The following is an 18123-nucleotide window of genomic DNA, read 5'->3' on the forward strand; positions in this document are numbered from 1 at the left end:
GTGTTGTTGTTTTCAATGGAAGCTGGCGAAGAAGTGCTGCTGCTGGGAAGATGCAAAGTGTCCGAAGGGATCCTAGCCTGGATCGGAGATGTGAAGAACCTGAAAGCAGAGGGGACAGAGTCTGGGTCAATTGCCAGTGACCAGGGGCATAATAGACGAAAGCCCACCGATGTCGGGTGTTTCAGGTGAAGAAGGTGAAGCTTGACTCATCAGCCACGAGGACCAGGAGACGCCGAGGACGACTAGGAGCTGGATTCAAGCTGTCTCACGAAGGATGTCGAGTGCTGCAGCGTTGGTGCCCGGATTGGACACAACAAGCCTTGGCAACAGCAACCCACGCAGAAAGAAGAAAGATGCTTCGGTGCGGACCAGCAAGGTCCGAGGGACACCACCAGCGAGGAGGAGTGAGGGCACGTCTAGAGCAATCAGGGAAGCCCAAGGGAAGTCAAATTTACCTTCATAGGGACCCAGCAGTTGACGGACCAGGGATCGTGAATGGATCTCGAGAGGAATCACAAAATGGCGGCCCACGGGTCACTCGGGGTGGGTAGGCCAACAATCTTCAGTGGATTTTCTCCTCAGGCTATGGGCTACAAGTAACTCAATGCACAGCCTCAGGGAACGTCAAGAAGCTGATGCACTTGCAAATGTGCACGGTGTCCAGGGGTTCCAGTTCCACAGTACCCACGAGGGCTGCGGGTCTCAGCTTTGCTGGGGACTCGATCCGGCCTCTGGGAAGTCTGGAAATCCACCTCTGGTGTGGCAAAGTCTTCGGCGTCCGGCAGGAGCTTCGGAGATGCAGACCGGACAGATGCGTCTTTGGTGCCTGCCAAGCAGGGGAGTAACTCCTTTACTCCAAGGGAGATTTTTCAGTCATCTGGCGTTGAACAGATCGTCAAACTTCCAGGATTCAGTTTCAGAGTTTCGTCCAGAGATATCTAAAGTTCTGGTTACAGAGGTTCCTTCTTTATACCTAAGGAAGGAGTTGGACTAACTCAGGGGACCCACTTATGGGAGGGTTTGGAAAGAGGGGTGGCTACACCCATTTCCTTTGTCCAGTTTCGCGCCAGAGCAGGGCCTGGTAGCCCCTGAACTGGTTTGAGCTGGACTATGCACAGGGACACCAAATGTGCCCCCAGTGCAGCACTTTATAGCACTCTCAGAGTTCTCCCACCCAGCCCCAATACACTAAAGCCTGTCTGGGAGGTGGTAACACCTCCCTGTGACAGGAAACCTATTGTCCAGACCTCCCCTGCCAGAGTTTCGGTCAGCAGCAGGCGGCCAGTCTCGTGTCTGTGGCTGCAGCATCCATTTTGTGATGCCAGGGCTCTTTTAAGCTGGTACCGGGTATACCGGTGCTGTCATGTCTCTCCCTCTAGAAGGATGGGATCATACTCCCACACCAGTTACTGGTGTGGGGGTATGATTCCAAGGTGTTTGACACCAAACACGACATGTTTCCATGCAGCCAGTCCAAAGTTAGCATTTACCGTTGGGTTATAATGCACTTAAGAGTATATGGTCAGGCTGCATCACAGACAATCCCGGAGAAGAGATTCCGAAGGCTGCAGAGGGGCTCTGCTCATGCATGGGCACCCTGTCACACAAAAACACGCACCCTGCCTTCAGGATTGATAAGGCCTGCCATAGGGGTGAGCTATAGTGAACCTATATCTCAGTAAGGGGTGAATGCACCAACTTACCCAGGCTGCAGTAGCAGACCTGTGGTGTCATTTTGGAGGGCTTCGCAGGGGTGGCATAATACATGCTTCAGCCCCTGGTAGGCTTCTGGGGTACCTATGCCCTGGGTACATAGTATACCATATACTAGGGACTTGTAAGGGCACCTCAGTATCCAATCTGTAGTGTACCTAAGGTACTAGCTAGTAATCAATTTAGAGAGGAAGCAGCTAGGCTGGTGTCCTGAATAGCAGGGACCCAGCCAGACTAAAGTCGAAAAACAGTGTTACAGCAGCAAAAAGTGAGGGTAACCATAAGATGCAGATCCTACTCTCCTACACAACCCCCCCCAATGCAGGGACATTAAACTAACCTTGACCAGTTGAGTCTTCATGTTCTAAGTGGAAATATCTGGAAGGTTTATCTTCATTGGCATGGTTACTCCCAGGTCTATGTTCCATTGTATAGTCCATCCCCTGTAGAGAAATGGACCAACTTACAAGTTTGAGGTTTTCACCCTTCATCTGTTTTAGCCGTAAAAGGGGCTTATGGTCTGTCTGAACAATGAAGTGAGTACCAAACAAGTATGGCCTCAACTTCTTCAGGGCCCAAAACACAGCAAAGGTCTCCCTCTCAATGGCTGACCAACGTTTCTCTCTGGGGGTCAGCCTTCTGCTTATGAAAGCTACTGGCTGATCCTGACCTTCATCATTCATCTGTGACAGTACAGCCCCTACCCCCAACTCAGATGCATCTGTTTGCATAATGAACTTCTTGGAGTAATCAGGACTCTGCAGAATGGGAGCAGTGCACATGGCCTACTTCAGGTCATCAAATGCCTTTTGAAAGCTAGCTGTCCACTGAACCTTTTTGGCCATTTTCTTGCAAGTACGGTCATTCAATGGAGTCACAATGGATCCATAACCTTTTACAAATCTTCTGTAGTACCCAGTCAGGCCCAAGAAGGCTCTCACCTGAGTCTGGGTAGTGGGAGCAACCCAGGCGATTATGGTCTGGATTTTTCTCTGCAATGGGTGAACCTGCCCTCCACCTACAAGGTGGCCCAGGTATACAACCTGACTCTGCCCTATCTGGCACTTAGTAGCCTTGCAAAAAGCAGTTAGGCCTGCTTTTTGCAGGGCATCAAAAACATTTCTCATGTGGACCAGGTGATCCTCCCAGGTGGAGCTAAAGACAGCAATATCATCTAGATATGCTGCACTATAGTCTTCCAGGCCTGTAAGGACTTGATTCACCAACCTTTGGAAAGTGGCAGGTGCATTCTTCAAACCAAAGGGCATTACCACAAATTGATAGTGCCCACTAGAGGTAGAAAATGCTGACATTGGCTTTGCATCATCAGCTAGTCTGATCTGCCAGTAGCCAGCTGTCAAGTCAAATGTGCTTAGAAACTTGGCTGAGGCCAAAGTATCTATTAGCTCATCTGCCCATGGGATGGGATGGGTATCAGTCCTAGTGACTGCATTGAGACTCATGTAATCCACACAAAACCTCATCTCTCTCTTCCCATCTTTGGTGTGAGGTTTAGGCACAAGGACTACTGGAGTAGAACTCAACCTGGTCAGGTTCAAGCTCCTCTGGGACAGTTCCTTCTTCAGGTCCAAGATCATTTCTCTCAGGAGGCTGATCTATATCCTGAGTCAGGGAGGAAGGCACTGCCTTAACGCTACTGCTCCTCCTCTTGGGAGTCACCTGGTCCATTCTTCCAGAATCCAGGGCCTGTTCAGTTTTAGACATTTTGGCCTGTGACCTAGTCACAGCAAATACATGTGCAGGGATCCCTAGCATTTCTGCATGTGTCCTGAGCTCCACTTCAGCCCAAGCTGAAGTCTCCAGATCATTGCCAAGGAAGCATTCAACAGGGAGGTCTGCAATTACCACAACCTCTTTGAAGCCAGTTACCCCTCCCCAGGAGAAATTAACAACTGCCAAGGAATGGTCTGTCCTCACCTTGCTAGCATTGGTCACTTGGTACATTTCACCAATTATAATCTGCCCAGGATCCACAAGATCTTTTGTCACCATGGTGACACTTGATCCTGTGTCCCTGAATTCCAAAGCATCTTTTCCATTAATCAAAGGCTGCTGTCTATATTTGCCCAAGTTACTGGGATTCACAAAGGAGGACATGTCCATGACTCATTCACAGATCAGGACAGCCTGAGTTGGAACTCTGACTAGGCCAGAGTCCACCTCAGAACCCAGGGTTAACCCTACTACACCCTTATTCTGAGCATTACCACCATCAATTGCAGCTGCACTAGGGGGAACAGTTGCCTTAGGGGCAATGGTGGCAGGAGTGGAGTCATTGGACTTGGTGCAATCACTAGTCCAGTGAGTTTTCTGCTTACATATCTTGCACCATGGTTTCTTTTGGCCTTTTCTTTTGTTAGATTGAGACTCCCCCCTGAAGAAGATTTTTGGGGACCTTGTGAAGACTTCTGGTCTTTACCCTTCTCCCCACTCTTGTCAGAGTTCTTAGAATCTTGCTTCTTTGGGTCACCACCTTGGTTCTGAACCTTCCCCCTCACCCTGGTCCTGCCCATTTGTCTGCCTTCTTGGGGAGAGGTTAGATCAGAGTCCACCAGGTACTGAGGCAAAAGCTGATTTTGACAATTATTAAGGATATGCTCCCTCATAATTAAGTTGTACAATCCTTTAAAATCACACACCTTGCTGCCAAGCAACCAGCCCTCCAGAGCCTTAGTAGCACAATCTACAAAGTCCACCCAATCTTGATTATGTGCCTTTTGGGTATCCCTGAACTTTAACCTATAATGTTCAGTGGTTAGGCCAAACCCATCAATCAATGCACTCTTCAAGCTTTGGTAATCATCCGCATCCTCTTCTCTTACAGTGAGGAGCTTATCTCTATCTTTGTCTGCAAAGGAGAGACACAAGATTGCTGCCCACTGCTCCTGGGAGACCCTTTGAACTTTACAGGCCCTTTCCAGTGCAGTAATCCATTTGTGGATGTCATTCCCACTCTGATAGGGAGGGACAATCTTGTTTAGGTTTCTATGGTCATGAGACGTCTACCTAACAATAGGGATGTTGCTGCCACCATGGGACTCTAGTCCCATCTTTTGTCTAGCTCTAGGGACTCCCTTTCTAGGGCTATCTACTCTCTCTTGATTTTAAGCTGAGCTTGTTCATACTGGAGCAGTCTCTCCCTCCTCTCCTCCTGAGAGGTTTCCCTCCTATGAGAGGAGACAGAGGTCCCCATGGAGGTGTCAGAGTGGGTAGACTCATGAGAAGGAGATCTGGACCTTCTAGGCACACTCCCAACCCTTCCTGGTGGAGTAAAGAGAGGACCACCATGGCCATCTTTATCATCCTCAGGAGGAGTTGCATTTTCTAGGTTAGGATCATTGTCATCCTCCTGGCCAGCTCCAGAGTTCAGGTCAGGGGTGTCTGAACCCCTAGGCCCTTCCTCATCAGCTGCCCCACCCACTCTACCTACCCCATCAGACCATGAGGTCTTTCTGAGATCTAGGAGGAGTACCTCTATGAGGCGGTGGGTGTTTGCACTTTTGCCTGTCTTCAGTCTCCTAGTACTGCATAATGCTCTCAATTCCAAGAATGGGAGGTTATCATACTTGGAGGGAAGAAGCCTACTTGCTTCTGGCAGGGACCCACTGGTTCCTGGCCTTGAAGACATAACTAGTGAGGTGTGGTGTATGCACTACCTACTCTAGTGTGGCCTACTAAACTCTCTTGAGTTGTAGAAAGAGTGTGCTAAGCCCTTGACACACAACTCTAAGTTCAGTAGAACTTACTGTATTCTAAGCTTGTGTTATGTACCTTGGGTACCTTTATTGTTTTTCAGTTAGTCACTCAATTGAGATTATCTGGTAAAACAATAGCAAGCTGGAATCCCACACAGTGCACACCAATGTGAGAAGATGGCCTGGTATATGCTGTCCACTAGTTATAGTGGGAACCCTGTACCAGTCCAAACAACCCCTTACTGATGATAGGTTAAAGACCACCTTTATTGAAAGCTATCCTAGTGGTAGCTACAGAGAGCAGCCTTCAGGATAAGTCTTGAAGGAATGTAAAAGCAGCTTGCTTTACCAGTCTATAATCTCTTGAGTGGCTAAATGAAAGGAGACCACACCAGGTATATATTATTCCTAAACACTCCCTACTAGTCTCTTTATGAGGCTAGAGGTAAAAGCACATAAGTTACACTTCAAATATTACAGTAAAGTAGCACAAATACACGTTAGGCCCCAGGGGCGAGCCAAACCATATACTAAAAAAGTGGTGTAAGAACCACGACTTAACTAGACACAAGGCCTGGAGCCTGTAGAATCGCTGGGACCCCAAGGAACCACCCAAGGTAGTGACACAGGGGACCCACGGGGGCCGTGTGGGAACACAGCCGCGAGCTCCCATTAGCTTCTATGGGGAAAGTCACGGTTAGATTTTTAGAGTTAAAAGACATTTAGGAATGGACTAGGACCAAACCCTCTTGGACTTAGACAGTTCTAGGGTCAACACCCACGGGAGCACCAGAGTACTCGAGTTACCTCACCCAGGGCAGCCGGGTGCATAGGTGTCAAATGGTGTCAGGTCTATGGAAGCTGGCGAAGAAGTGCTGCTGCCGGGAAGATGCGATGTGTCCGAAGGGATCCAAGCCTGGATCGGAGATGTGAAGAACCTGAAAGCAGAGGGGACAGAGTCTGGGTCACTTGTCAGTGACAAGGGGCACGATAGACGAATGCCCACCGATGTCGGGTGTTTCAGGTGAAGGTGGTGAAGCTTGACTCTTCAGACACGAGGACCAGGATGTGTCGAGGACGACCAGGAGCTGGATTCGAGCTGTCCCACGAAGGATGTCGAGTGCTGCAGCGTCGGTGCCTGGAGTGGACACAACAAGCCTTGGCAACAGCAACCCACGCAGAAAGGAGAAAGATGCTTCGGTGCAGACCAGCAAGGTCTGAGGGACTCTCATCAGCGAGGAGGAGTGAGGGCACGTCTGGAGCAACCAGGGAAGCCCAAGGGAAGTCAAAGTTACCTTCACAGGGATCCACCAGTTGACGGACCAGGGATCGCAAAGGGACCTCGAGAGGAATCCCAAAATGGCAGCCCACGGGTCACTCGGAGTGCGTAGGCCGACAATCTTTGGTGGATTCTCTGCTCAGGTTCTGGGCTACAAGTAACCCAATGCACAGCCTCAGGGAACGTCGAGAAACTAATGCACTTGCAAATTTGCACGGTGTCCAGGGGTTCTGGTTCCACGGTACCCACGAGGGCTATGGGTCTCAGCTTTGCTGGGAACTTGGTTCGGCCTCTGGGAAGTCTGGAAATCCACCTCTGGTGTGGCAAAGTCTTCGGCATCTGGCAGGAGCTTCGGAGATGCAGACCGGACAGATGCGTCTTTGGTGCCTGCCAAGCAGGGGAGTAACTCCTTTACTCCAAGGGAGATTCTTCAGTCATTGAACAGATCGTCGAAGTTCCAGGATTCAGTTATAGAGTTTCGTCCAGGGATACCTAAAGTTCTGGTTACAGAGGTTCCTTCTTTATACCTAAGGAAGGGGTTGGACTAACTCAGGGGACCCACCTATGGGAGGGTTTGGAAAGAGGGGTGGCTACACCGGATTTCCTTTGTCCAGTTTCACGCCAGAGCAGGGGCTGGTAGCCCCTGAACCGGTTTGAGCTGGACTATGCACAGGGACACCAAGTGTGCCCCCAGAGCAGGACTGCAAAGCACTCTCAGAGTGTTCCCACCCAGCCCCAATACACTAAAGCCTGTCTGGGAGGTGGTAACACCTCCCTGTGACAGGAAACCTATTGTCCAGGCCTCCCCTGCTGGAGTTTCGGTCAGCAGGAAGAGTCCAGACTTGTGTCTGTGGCTGCAGCATCCATTTTGTGATGCCAGGGCTCTTTTAAGCTGGTACTGGGTATACCGGTGCGGTCATGTCTCTCCCTCTAGAAGGGTGGGATCATACTCCCACACCAGTTACTGGTGTGGGGGTATGATTCAAAGGTGTTTGACACCAAACACGACATGTTTCCGTGCAGCCAGTCCAAAGTTAGCATTTACCGTTGGGTTATAATGCACTTAAGAGTATAGGGTCAGGCTGCATGACAGACAACCCCGGAGAAGAGATTCCGAAGGCTGCAGAGGGGCTCTGCTCATGCATGGGCACCCTCTCACACAAAACCACGCACCCTGCCTTCAGGATTGATAAGGCCTGCCATAGGGGTAACTGATAGGTTTATATGTGCAGTGATAGGTGAGATATAGTGAACCTATATCTCAGTAAGCGGTGCATGCACCACCTTACCAAGGCTGCAGTAGCAGACCTGTGGTGTCATTTTGGAGGACTTCCCAGGGCTGGCATAATACATGCTTCAGCCCCTGGTAGGCCTTTGGGGTACCTATGCCCTGGGTACATAGTATACCATATACTAGGAACTTATAAGGGCACCTCAGTATCCAATCTGTAGTGTACCTAAGGTACTAGGAATCAATTTAGAGAGGAAGCAGCTAGGCTGGGGTCCTGAATAGCAGGGCCCCAGCCAGACTAATGTCGAAAAACAGTGTTACAGGAGCAAAAAGTGGGGCTAACTATAGGAAGCAGATCCTGCTCTCCTACAGCCATTGTCTGTAACAATTTGAGTGCTCCTTCTACTTAAAAAAATCTTTTGAAAAATGTGATTATAGCGTCAGTGTTGGGAACAGAGGTAAAACCAAAATACACCAATTTTGAAAAACTATCAAAACCATCATGTATCTTTTGTTAATAGGCAATAACTCAAATGAACTCGCAAAATCAAGGGCCACTTTTTGCCACGCTTCCTCCAGTAGAGGGGCCATATGAATAGGTGACTCAAGAACCTTCCAGTGCTTATCAGATACCAAGCAGATGGCGCAATTATCAATAAACGTAGAAACTTGAGCTTCCAATGCAGGCCACCAGTAAAATAGTTTTATATATTTGCATGTGCTACTGACCCTTAAATGGCCCTTATGTGCCTCCTTAATATCATCTCTGATTGTCACACACTCACACATCATTACGTACTAGCACCACTTCAACAGCTGATAGGTTCTCTGAAATCTGTACAAAAGGTCTCATAGAGGCCTCAACATCTCTCTCCTTGGGCCAACCTTCTTTCATGAATTTGAAAACAGACTGTAATATGGCATCCTGTTTGGAAGCTTTTAACCACTGTTTATGTTCATTCCTCAGTATATCCTCCAAAAACGCAGTCACATTCTCATTATCTTGAAGTGTGTTAGATTCTTTACCTCTGATGGCGGGTATAACACAATCGCTCTTATGTTTTTCCCGAGCAGGTATGTATTTCACCATAAAATTAAACACTTGCAGCTTGGATAACAATCTGACTAATCGTGATGATGCTTTCACTCAACAGGTGGAGCAATGGTTTGTGGTCTGTGAATAGATCAAAATTGGAATCTCAAATAAAAGTCTTGAACCTTTCCACTACCCAACAGCATGCCAATGCCTCGCGTTCTATGGTGCTGTAATTGGCGTCCGCATTACTGAGAGACTAAGAGGCAATGGTGTTTTCTGTGACTTGATATAAATATGAAAACAGCCCCCAATCCAACTAGACTGTTATAAACAGTTATGATACACTTTCTGCCTGCTACAAATGGAGTTAAAACTGGGGCTGAAATAATGAGATTCTTCATTTTCTGAAAAGCTTCTTGCACATCATCAGACCAGATATACTTCACTCCTTTCTTGAATGAATTCCTCAAGGGCTGCCCAATAAAAGCATACCCTAGCGCAAACCTTCAATAGTATTTACGTAGCCCACGAAAGGAGCGAAGTGTATCTTCGTCACTGGGTGGATGTGCATCTTCAATAGCTTTAATCAATGAAAATTGTGGAGAAATACCATTGGAAGTGATAGTGTCTTAAGTAGTCAATGTTTTTGCTAAAGATTTGCATTTATCGGTGCGCAGAGTGATACCAAACTCTTTAAATTTAGTGAGAACTGTTTCAACAGTGTAAATATGTCTTGGTAACGTTTTTGTGACAATCAGCACATCATCTTGAAATGCTTGTACCCCACTCACAGCCTCCAATATGTCATCTATGAGGCTCTGAAAAACACTAGCTGCTAAAGCCAATCCAAAAGGGAATCTACAAAACTTGAATGCTCCGAAAGGAGGTACAAAGCTGGTTAACTCTTAGGACCTTTCATCTAATGGTATCTGGTGGTAAGCTGATTTGAGTGTGAAAAATTTAGAGTCTCCAATGTTGGAAAGTAAGTCTTGAACCTTGAGCAGAGGATGGCACTTAACCACAATATTCCTGTTGAGACTGCAAGATCAGTGCATAAGCGAATCTCACCATTCTTTTTGCGCACAAATACAATGGGACTTGCCCATTCAGAGAAGTCAGCTGGTTTGATAATGCAACCTTCAATTAATTTTTCTAATAGCTTTTTCAATTCAGCTCTAATACATAAGGGGACAGGTCTTGCTTTGTGTCTAACAGGTATAGCATGCCTGTTCAACTGAGGACCTTATTACGATGTCGGTCGGAAAGGCTCCGAATGGCATTCAGATTCTCCTAAACCGTGTTGGAACCGACCAACTCGGAAACATTTCCGACCGATCAATCAAGATGGAAAGGTAACCGTTCGGTCAGTCCGAATCGGTTCCGACCGGCATTCTGAGACTCCGAGTTGGTCGAAGCAGAATCGTACAGCTCTATGGATTGCATTTCCGACCAACACATTACGATTTTGGATTCGGACAGCCTTTCTGAATCGGTCTTTCTGACACAGAACAGCTGTCGGAAACTGACATCGGGGGACGGTCGCAGGCCCCCCTTCATCCTGAGGCCTCCGGTTGGGGTCCGTGGGGTTACCCAAGGGACTCCCCTTTAAAACCAAGCACAGTGTGGCAGGCACCATGGGGTACCTGCCACAGGGTGCAAGATTTTCCGCAACCACCCTTTTTTTCAATAGGAGACTGTGTTGTCGATCGTAACAAGGCTCCCATTGAAGTCAATGCGAGAATTTTCAAACAGTGTTCAGAACCATCATAATCAGTCGCAGAATGCGAGTAGGTTAGAACTGATTCCGAAGAGGAGTCGGTCGGAAGAGTTTCTGACCAACATAGTAATAAGGCCCTTAATTGTGAACACACTTTCTGAATGAGCCCTATCTTACCAGAAAAAAATTCCAGAAATCTTTTAACAATATCTTCAGTAAGATTACATTTATCAGTAATAAATAAAGATACATTTTCTACATTGACTGGTGGATCAGCACCAGGCACAGGCATACGACCAAGTTTTACAAGGGTCTGTCAGCCAACTATATTTCTACCCTTGACTGCAACATAGATTTTAGTTGCCACTGACCTGCCAAAGCAAGACACAGTGTCTATGAAGATCCCCAACCATTTTGATATCCTGATCACCATAAGCTTTAGGATGTATGTCCTGTGTGCTCAGGATTAGAATCCCACTGTTGGTTAAATAAAGTACCAGCTGTGATAGTAATAGGTACACCTGAGTCACACATTATGTTACAAGTTACTTTGGAAACTAGAGTTACAGGACATAAAGGTTCCTTAATTTTGTTAGTAGATAAGGAGTAAATCTCCAGATTCAAGACCATATTTGACAGATCCACAGGACAGTCCTCTTCATTTAAGTGAACACTGTTTACTTTAACTTGGTGTCTACCAGATCGGTAAACACTGTGAAAGTGACCTAATTTCTTGCACTTACTGCATCATTTACCTACTGGCTTAAATGAGATTTAGATCTACACCTAAAGCGAGACGTGTTAGTATTATGTGGAACAGTCTTAATGACTTTGCCCTTAAATTGTATAGCATCAACATGTTCAGAATACCCCACAGCATTACCAATTGGAGAAGTTGTCTGAGTGGATTCCTGAGCCATCATGCGACTGGAGATTATTGAACGTTCAATGCTTTTGGTCAGATCAACAACCTCTGACAATGGAAGGTCTCTGCAACTAAATATTCTTGTATCTTTTTTTAAAAGCACCTATACACAAACTGATCTCAAAAGTATATGTCAAAATACGCTCCAAAATGGCATGTAGTAGTTAATGCACTTAATGCTGATATGAATACTTCAACAGTTTCATCAGTTATTTGTTTCATTGTGAAAAAATTAAATTTCTCCAATAGAACACTAGGCTGTTCTGAGAATTTGACTTGAAGTCTTGTAATCGCTTTTGAGTACTCGTAGGAATTTCCAGATTGGCCAGATGCTCTTCATTTCCCAAATGACTAAACAAAATAGCAGCCTATCTTTTAGGTTCAAAGCCGTCTGCTCCAACTGCGATTAAATAGTTCTCAGGAGATCTTAACCAAGCATTCCACTTAATCGAAGGTTTGTCAGGAAACTGAAGAAATGGTTAGACCAGAGCTCAATTGTTAGAAGCAATTGAAAATAATTGTTTAAGATGCCACCATGCAATGAAGAGTTGATACAGGTAATGACAATGTTCTGAGGAATTGTTGCCACCATAACCTCGCACAGCTTGAATTTTGGGTGCCTGCGCATAGGTAATCTTGACAAGATCTTACTCCACTAGCCTTTGCCCTTTATAAATACTGAATCTTTGGACACACTTTCAACACAAACTGTTTTTAAAAATGTTAAGAAACCCTTCTTGACCTGAAGTGTGATTTCTAATAAAAACCCAAACCCCTGCTTTCAATGTCCTTTCTTTGAGATGGTGTGTTTTGTCAAAACGTTCTTTAACCTGACTTTAACTTGCTTCAACGTTAGATGCAGCAGTCTGCAAGTCAGGTGTGCTCTTTTTGCTTACCTCTCTCACCCAGTCAGGACAAACTGAAACCCTTAGAGATCTTCAGCGTAACAACATAAACAGGGACATATCCTATTATATCCTATTATTATTAGTTATGACCTAACTTTCTCCCTGATAAACATTTTGACCTCAAGACCCATGGTCAAGACTGTTTGCACACCCTCTTAAGAACGTATTTATGCGTTCTTGCAAACCATTGGAAGAAGGTGAGTAATGCGCGACTCTGAAATGAGTAATGTGAAAAGCTACAATGAATTCCTTCAGGCGCTGAAGTAGGTGCTGCTGTCTGTATTCATTTCTTTGGGTGCTCCTTCTACATCAGAAATTCTTTTAAAAAAACGTATTATAGCATCAGTGTTGGGAGCAGAGGTAAAACCAAACTACACCTATTTTTTTAAATGATCAATCAAAACATCATATATCTTTTGTTAATAGGCAATAACTCAAATGGAGATGCAAAATCAAGTGCCACTTTTTGCCAAACCTATTTCGGCAAAGGGACCATAAGAATAGGGGACTCATGTACCTACCAGTGCTTATCATATACCAAGCATGTGGTGCAATTACCAATAAACTTAGAAACGTAACCTTCCAATGGAGGCCACCAGTAAAATTGTTATATATATGCACATGTGATTCTGACCCCTAAATGGTCCTTGTACATCCTTAATAATATTATCTCTCATAGTCACAGGAGTCATATAGTACAACAGCCCAAGACTGGGGTCTAGCGGGATGATTCATCGGTTTTCCCTGTACTATGATGGTGAACGACAAGGGGCTTTACAGGCAGTGGAAAATGGTCAAATTCACAAAGCCTTAAACAACAGCCGCAGCTGAGGCGATGGCTGAAAGGTCCGACGTAGGGGGCTGGGGCTTCCTCCCAAACACATGTATACTGGAATCTATACAGTCCTCCCAACAAGCCCATTTAAGTCAAGGTTGGAGCGGTGGGTGAGAATATTGCACTCCTTCACAAAGAACTCCGTAAAACCACTAGACTAGTGAAAGAGAGACACATTTCTGCCCTGGAAGACATGGGGAAAGATCTGAAGCAGACGACGCATAAATTATAGAGCTCCACATGTGAAGTGGTGCCCAGAGTAGAAGATGCGAAGGGATGCACATGGAGAAACAACCTTAAGGGGGATGAAAGCCCACAAGTGGAAACATTTCTGGACAACTGGCTCTGGACCACCTCTCCTCTTGTTTCCTGACAGAACGGGCACACAAGCGCTCCTCCATAAGCATCCACCAGGTGCCCTGAAGAACCCTTAATTGCCCACTTCCTAAACTATAGCGACTGGTATGATACTGAAGATGGTGAGAGGCCTGGGCAAAATGAGCCTGAACTCCATAAGATCCTCATTTTCCATGACTACACATGAACAGCAACAGAGGAGAACCTTTCTTCAGGTCTAACAAACCCCGAGCAGTGGAAATACAATACATGTTGCAATACCCTGTGAAACTAAAGGTTATATTTCATAGGAAGGCTCTGGGTTTTTACCTTGCCGAACTTGTTTGGGAATGAGTCGAGGAGAGATCCATATGGAACTTTGAGACAGTAGCACTTCCTGCAGGAGACAAGAGAGGAAGTGAAAAGTTGACGAGGTGGACTGAAATTCAGCGCGGCTCCTACAGGAGGCAAAGATTAAGGAAGCCATCCCGCCCTCTAGGTGGACATCTAAGGGACAGGGGACACAATGCCACAAACACGGATGCACGCAGTGTGATCTCAGATCCCTATAAGCAAGATGATAACGATGGACAAATAATCGGCTCCACCTGATGTCACATGACATCCTACATCTGCTGTAAACCTTGAATATACTTAAAGGCAGTAAAAGTAAGTTTGACAATAGGTTGTTGGGGGGTTGTGTGTTCATTAAAGTTTGGGGCGACTAATGCTTCTAGTTAGGAAGTGTAGAGAGGAGAGTTTGTTGGAGGGGTTAGTCAATTGCATTTGTTTACATTTACGAGTGCAACAGTGGGAACAATCAATGCACTTTATCTGATATTTGCTCTAATATTTACACTTATAGTACCACTGTCTGGCACTCATCTGTTATGACCTTGAACAACAACAGGCTCCCTGAGAAAAAACAAAAGGTGGCGGTGATGTCCTATGTTAGAAACCATGGCATTGAGGTACTTGCTCCTCCAAGAGATATCATTTAACGGGCACCAACTAAAGGTTCTTAGGCTGTTATGGGTACAATAGGGTTCACCATGCTGGATTTCGGAGGCTCGCGAGGAGTGGCAATTCTACTGCATAAATTCTTCCTGTTTGTGGTCTCTAAGGTCCATTTAGCTAAGCTGGGCAAATTCATAAGGCTAAACTGGATGTTAGAAGGGGCCTCAGTAGCACTATGTAGTGTAAATGCACCCCGTCTATGGTCTACAATACCCTGGAAGCACTAACACCACTGCTTTTAAGTGCCCCAAAGGGGCATGCTGGTTATTGAGGGTGACTTTAACGCAGTTTATGACACAGACATGGATGCAGATTCTCCTGCCCGAATTGACAGGCCAATGACCCTCACTAAATATGTCCCTTCTTGGGTCTGGAGGACACCTGGCGTGCATGGAATTGAAACATGCAGCAATACATACATGACCCAGTACTGCGTAGGCATCACCCATGATCAGATTACATTTTTATCCCAGAAGTACACCTAGGTGTCATGGCGGAGGCGATGAGCCACCTACGAGGGCTCTCAGACCATGCGCCAGTGGAGAGACAACAGTCCCATCCTCAATAGGGTGCTAAGGGAATATGGCATCTTAAAGCATGGTGACAAAGGGATGACGTTTTGTAAATTCCCTTAGGGATGCAACCATGAATATTTTGAGCTGAATTCCCCCTCAGCTGCCTCTCTGGGTATACTGCGGGAAGCTTCAAAAACGATGCTTCGTGGGTAGGTCTTTTCATAATTTAAGGGTAGAGAAATGGACGGGGAGCAAGCGACTGTGGTCCTTGAAGGAGAAATACTATTTAATGAGCATTGGCCCAGGGTACATTGGTCAGAAAGTAAGGACAGACGCCTCGTGCAGGTGTGTCAGACTATGAAAAATAATTTACTGGATAAGACGGAATTGGCCTTTACGCAATGCAGGCATAACGTATATGAGCATAGTGGCTGCCCTTGAGGGAGGAAGAGATTACAACTGTTCCATGAATCTCCTGTGCTACAGGGTTGAAGATCACAGGCTTGGTCTGGACAACTGAGAGGTTTGCTTAGAGTGAGAGTTATATCAGGCACGATCCCCATTTGCAATAAAACGTATTCACCCTATGATGAACTACCTCATCATTAAGTCACTCTCAGATGATGAATGTTTGGAGGGTGACCAACCCCTCATGCTAGAGGAGGTAATGGGGTTATAGTCGAGATGACATCCGGCAAAGTGACCGGGCCTTGCGGCCTTCCTGTAGAACTCGACAAGAAATTCTCCTAACTCCTATTGCCACACTTACTAAGTCTGTTCAGCGAGGTATGAGTCAACGGTTTCTCTCTCGTCGGCCCTCAAGAATGCCACAATCACTACTATTCTATTCTCAAACCGAGTGCTCTTCTTACCAATCCATTTCGTTACTCAATGTGGAAGTAAAATTACTAGCTCAAATACTTGTTTCTCAATTGAATAGGGTAATACGAACTTTTATACATGAAGAACAAAACTGCTTTATGCCCCCCGGAAGAAGAGCCAGGGAATCTCACCAGCAGAGCTGTTCTCCATTGATTATGAAGAAGTATTTGACATGGTGTACTGGCCCTCCCTTTTCCAAACTAGAGAAAATTAACATAGGTCTAAGCTTTATCACCTTGGTAAAAGCTTTATATTATGCTCCAGAAGCGCAGGTCAGAGTGAATAGTGTGCTGACCCCGCCTCCATTTTCCATAGAACGTAGTACCCCGGCAAGAGTATCCGCTGTCCTCACTTCTCTTTCTTTGCCTTAACTATATATCCTTTGGGTAGAGCTGCGCTCTGCAAGATGATTATACTCTCTAGATTTTAAAGAAACTGCAAAATGTTCCTTTTGTCCCCCCGCATGCCTTTTCTTGCTGATGTGCAGGCCACACTCACAAAATATCTATGGGCTGGGAAGTTCCCCAGAGTTTTATATCCCAAAAATGTATTTCGATTGGAGACTGGCTGTTTGGGGATTGTATTAATTTCAGTTACACAAGTCCCAGTTTTATACATATATGCAACTCCATCATGCTTTGCCAACGTACTCCTGTGATTTAGTGGCAGTACCAGATTACAACCTCCTTAAGGTAACGCAGATCATGAAGCTGCTGGGCATAAAGGTATCTCCAGGCTCTATAGCTCCCTATCTTGAATGCCCCAGACCTACTGATACCGCTTAGAGCTGCTTCGTTCAAAGACCTAGGAGAAGTTGACGACAATAATTGATGGGATTCCCTCAGTCATCTCTGTTATATTGTGTTGTATTTAATCTACAGCAGCAATAAACAGATTTACAAAAACACCAGAAACGAACAAGCAGAAAAGAGTTATTACTGGACAGCACAACACTGACACAAACAATAGAGGTAACAAGCAAACTCTGTGATCACAAGTACATGAAAGACAGCAAAACACTGTGTAGTAATTGATGAATCCATGACCACTTTCTAAAGATAAGTGCAGGGCCGTTTCTAGGTGTTTTGCCGCCCTAGGCGAGAAATGAAAAATGCCACCCACTCCCTTTTACTACCATCACTCTCTCCCCCTGTCATCCAGGCTAGGTGAATTAATGTATTAGATATTCCCAAACTCATGTTTTTTGCCGCCCTCCCCTTTTTGCCGCCCTAGGCGGCCGCCTAGTCTTGCTTAATGGAAGAAACGGCCCTGGATAAGTGTCAAAGACAACACTGCAGAGTAAAGAAGCCATTGAAACAAGATGCTGACAAGGTTAAGGGCACTATAGGTCATAGACCCAAGGAAACAATAGACAACAAACAGAAGACAACAATAAGTATTGAACTGAAAAAGTTATGAGCATGTGTTCCTCCACACACTTATACGAGGCATGCATATAGAGTGCGCTACTTGACGATGAAATCATGACTACTGTGAAAATAATGCAAACTAACTCAGGGACCATAATCATCAGCTGATGGGAAAACTCACAATTGCAGATACTCCATGGCCAAAGACAACAGAAATTGTGTGATAATGAACGCAGTACGCAATACTAAAGTATTCAATGGCACAGGAAGGAGACAGGATAAAAAGCACACTGCCTGAAAGACAACAGAGCCAAGGTCAATGGGCAAATGAAGAAAAGAGAGTATACAAGGATTTACTTTACCATACCTTATTCATTAAGTATTTTCACTAATGCTTGAGCAAAAGGTACATATTTGCCTGATGATTAGGACAATTTATTGGTGTTCTGCACACATTTAGCCATCTGATAATGGATTTAGGGGCTACATTATCTACAAAAGATAAAAAAAATCTGTTACTTCTTTGCTTCAGTGAATTGTCCGGTGCTTTGTATTTTTTATCCAGTCTAGGGAGCACTGCCGACACTGAAGCTGGATTCATTATTGTCTTGATACCTTCTTCCCAAATGTAGTCTACAATAGG

At 45.6% G+C, this 18123-nt stretch overlaps 1 protein-coding gene across 2 annotated transcripts in view; it reads right to left on the reverse strand.

Moving 5' to 3' along the window:
- The window catches only part of SLX4 (SLX4 structure-specific endonuclease subunit), a 432160-nt gene that overhangs the window by 17714 nt on the left and 396323 nt on the right, over positions 1-18123 (reverse strand). The window contains exon 16 of one of the 2 annotated variants that reach the window (XR_014969527.1): positions 14027-14093. The exons of the other annotated variant lie outside the window; for it this stretch is intronic. The gene's annotated coding sequence lies outside the window, so the exon portion shown is untranslated. The remainder of the gene's footprint in view (positions 1-14026; positions 14094-18123) is intronic. 2 annotated transcript variants of the gene reach the window in all.

The sequence above is a fragment of the Triturus cristatus genome, chromosome 10, assembly GCF_964204655.1.
Source record: "Triturus cristatus chromosome 10, aTriCri1.1, whole genome shotgun sequence".
Classification (NCBI taxonomy): Eukaryota; Metazoa; Chordata; class Amphibia; order Caudata; family Salamandridae; genus Triturus; species Triturus cristatus.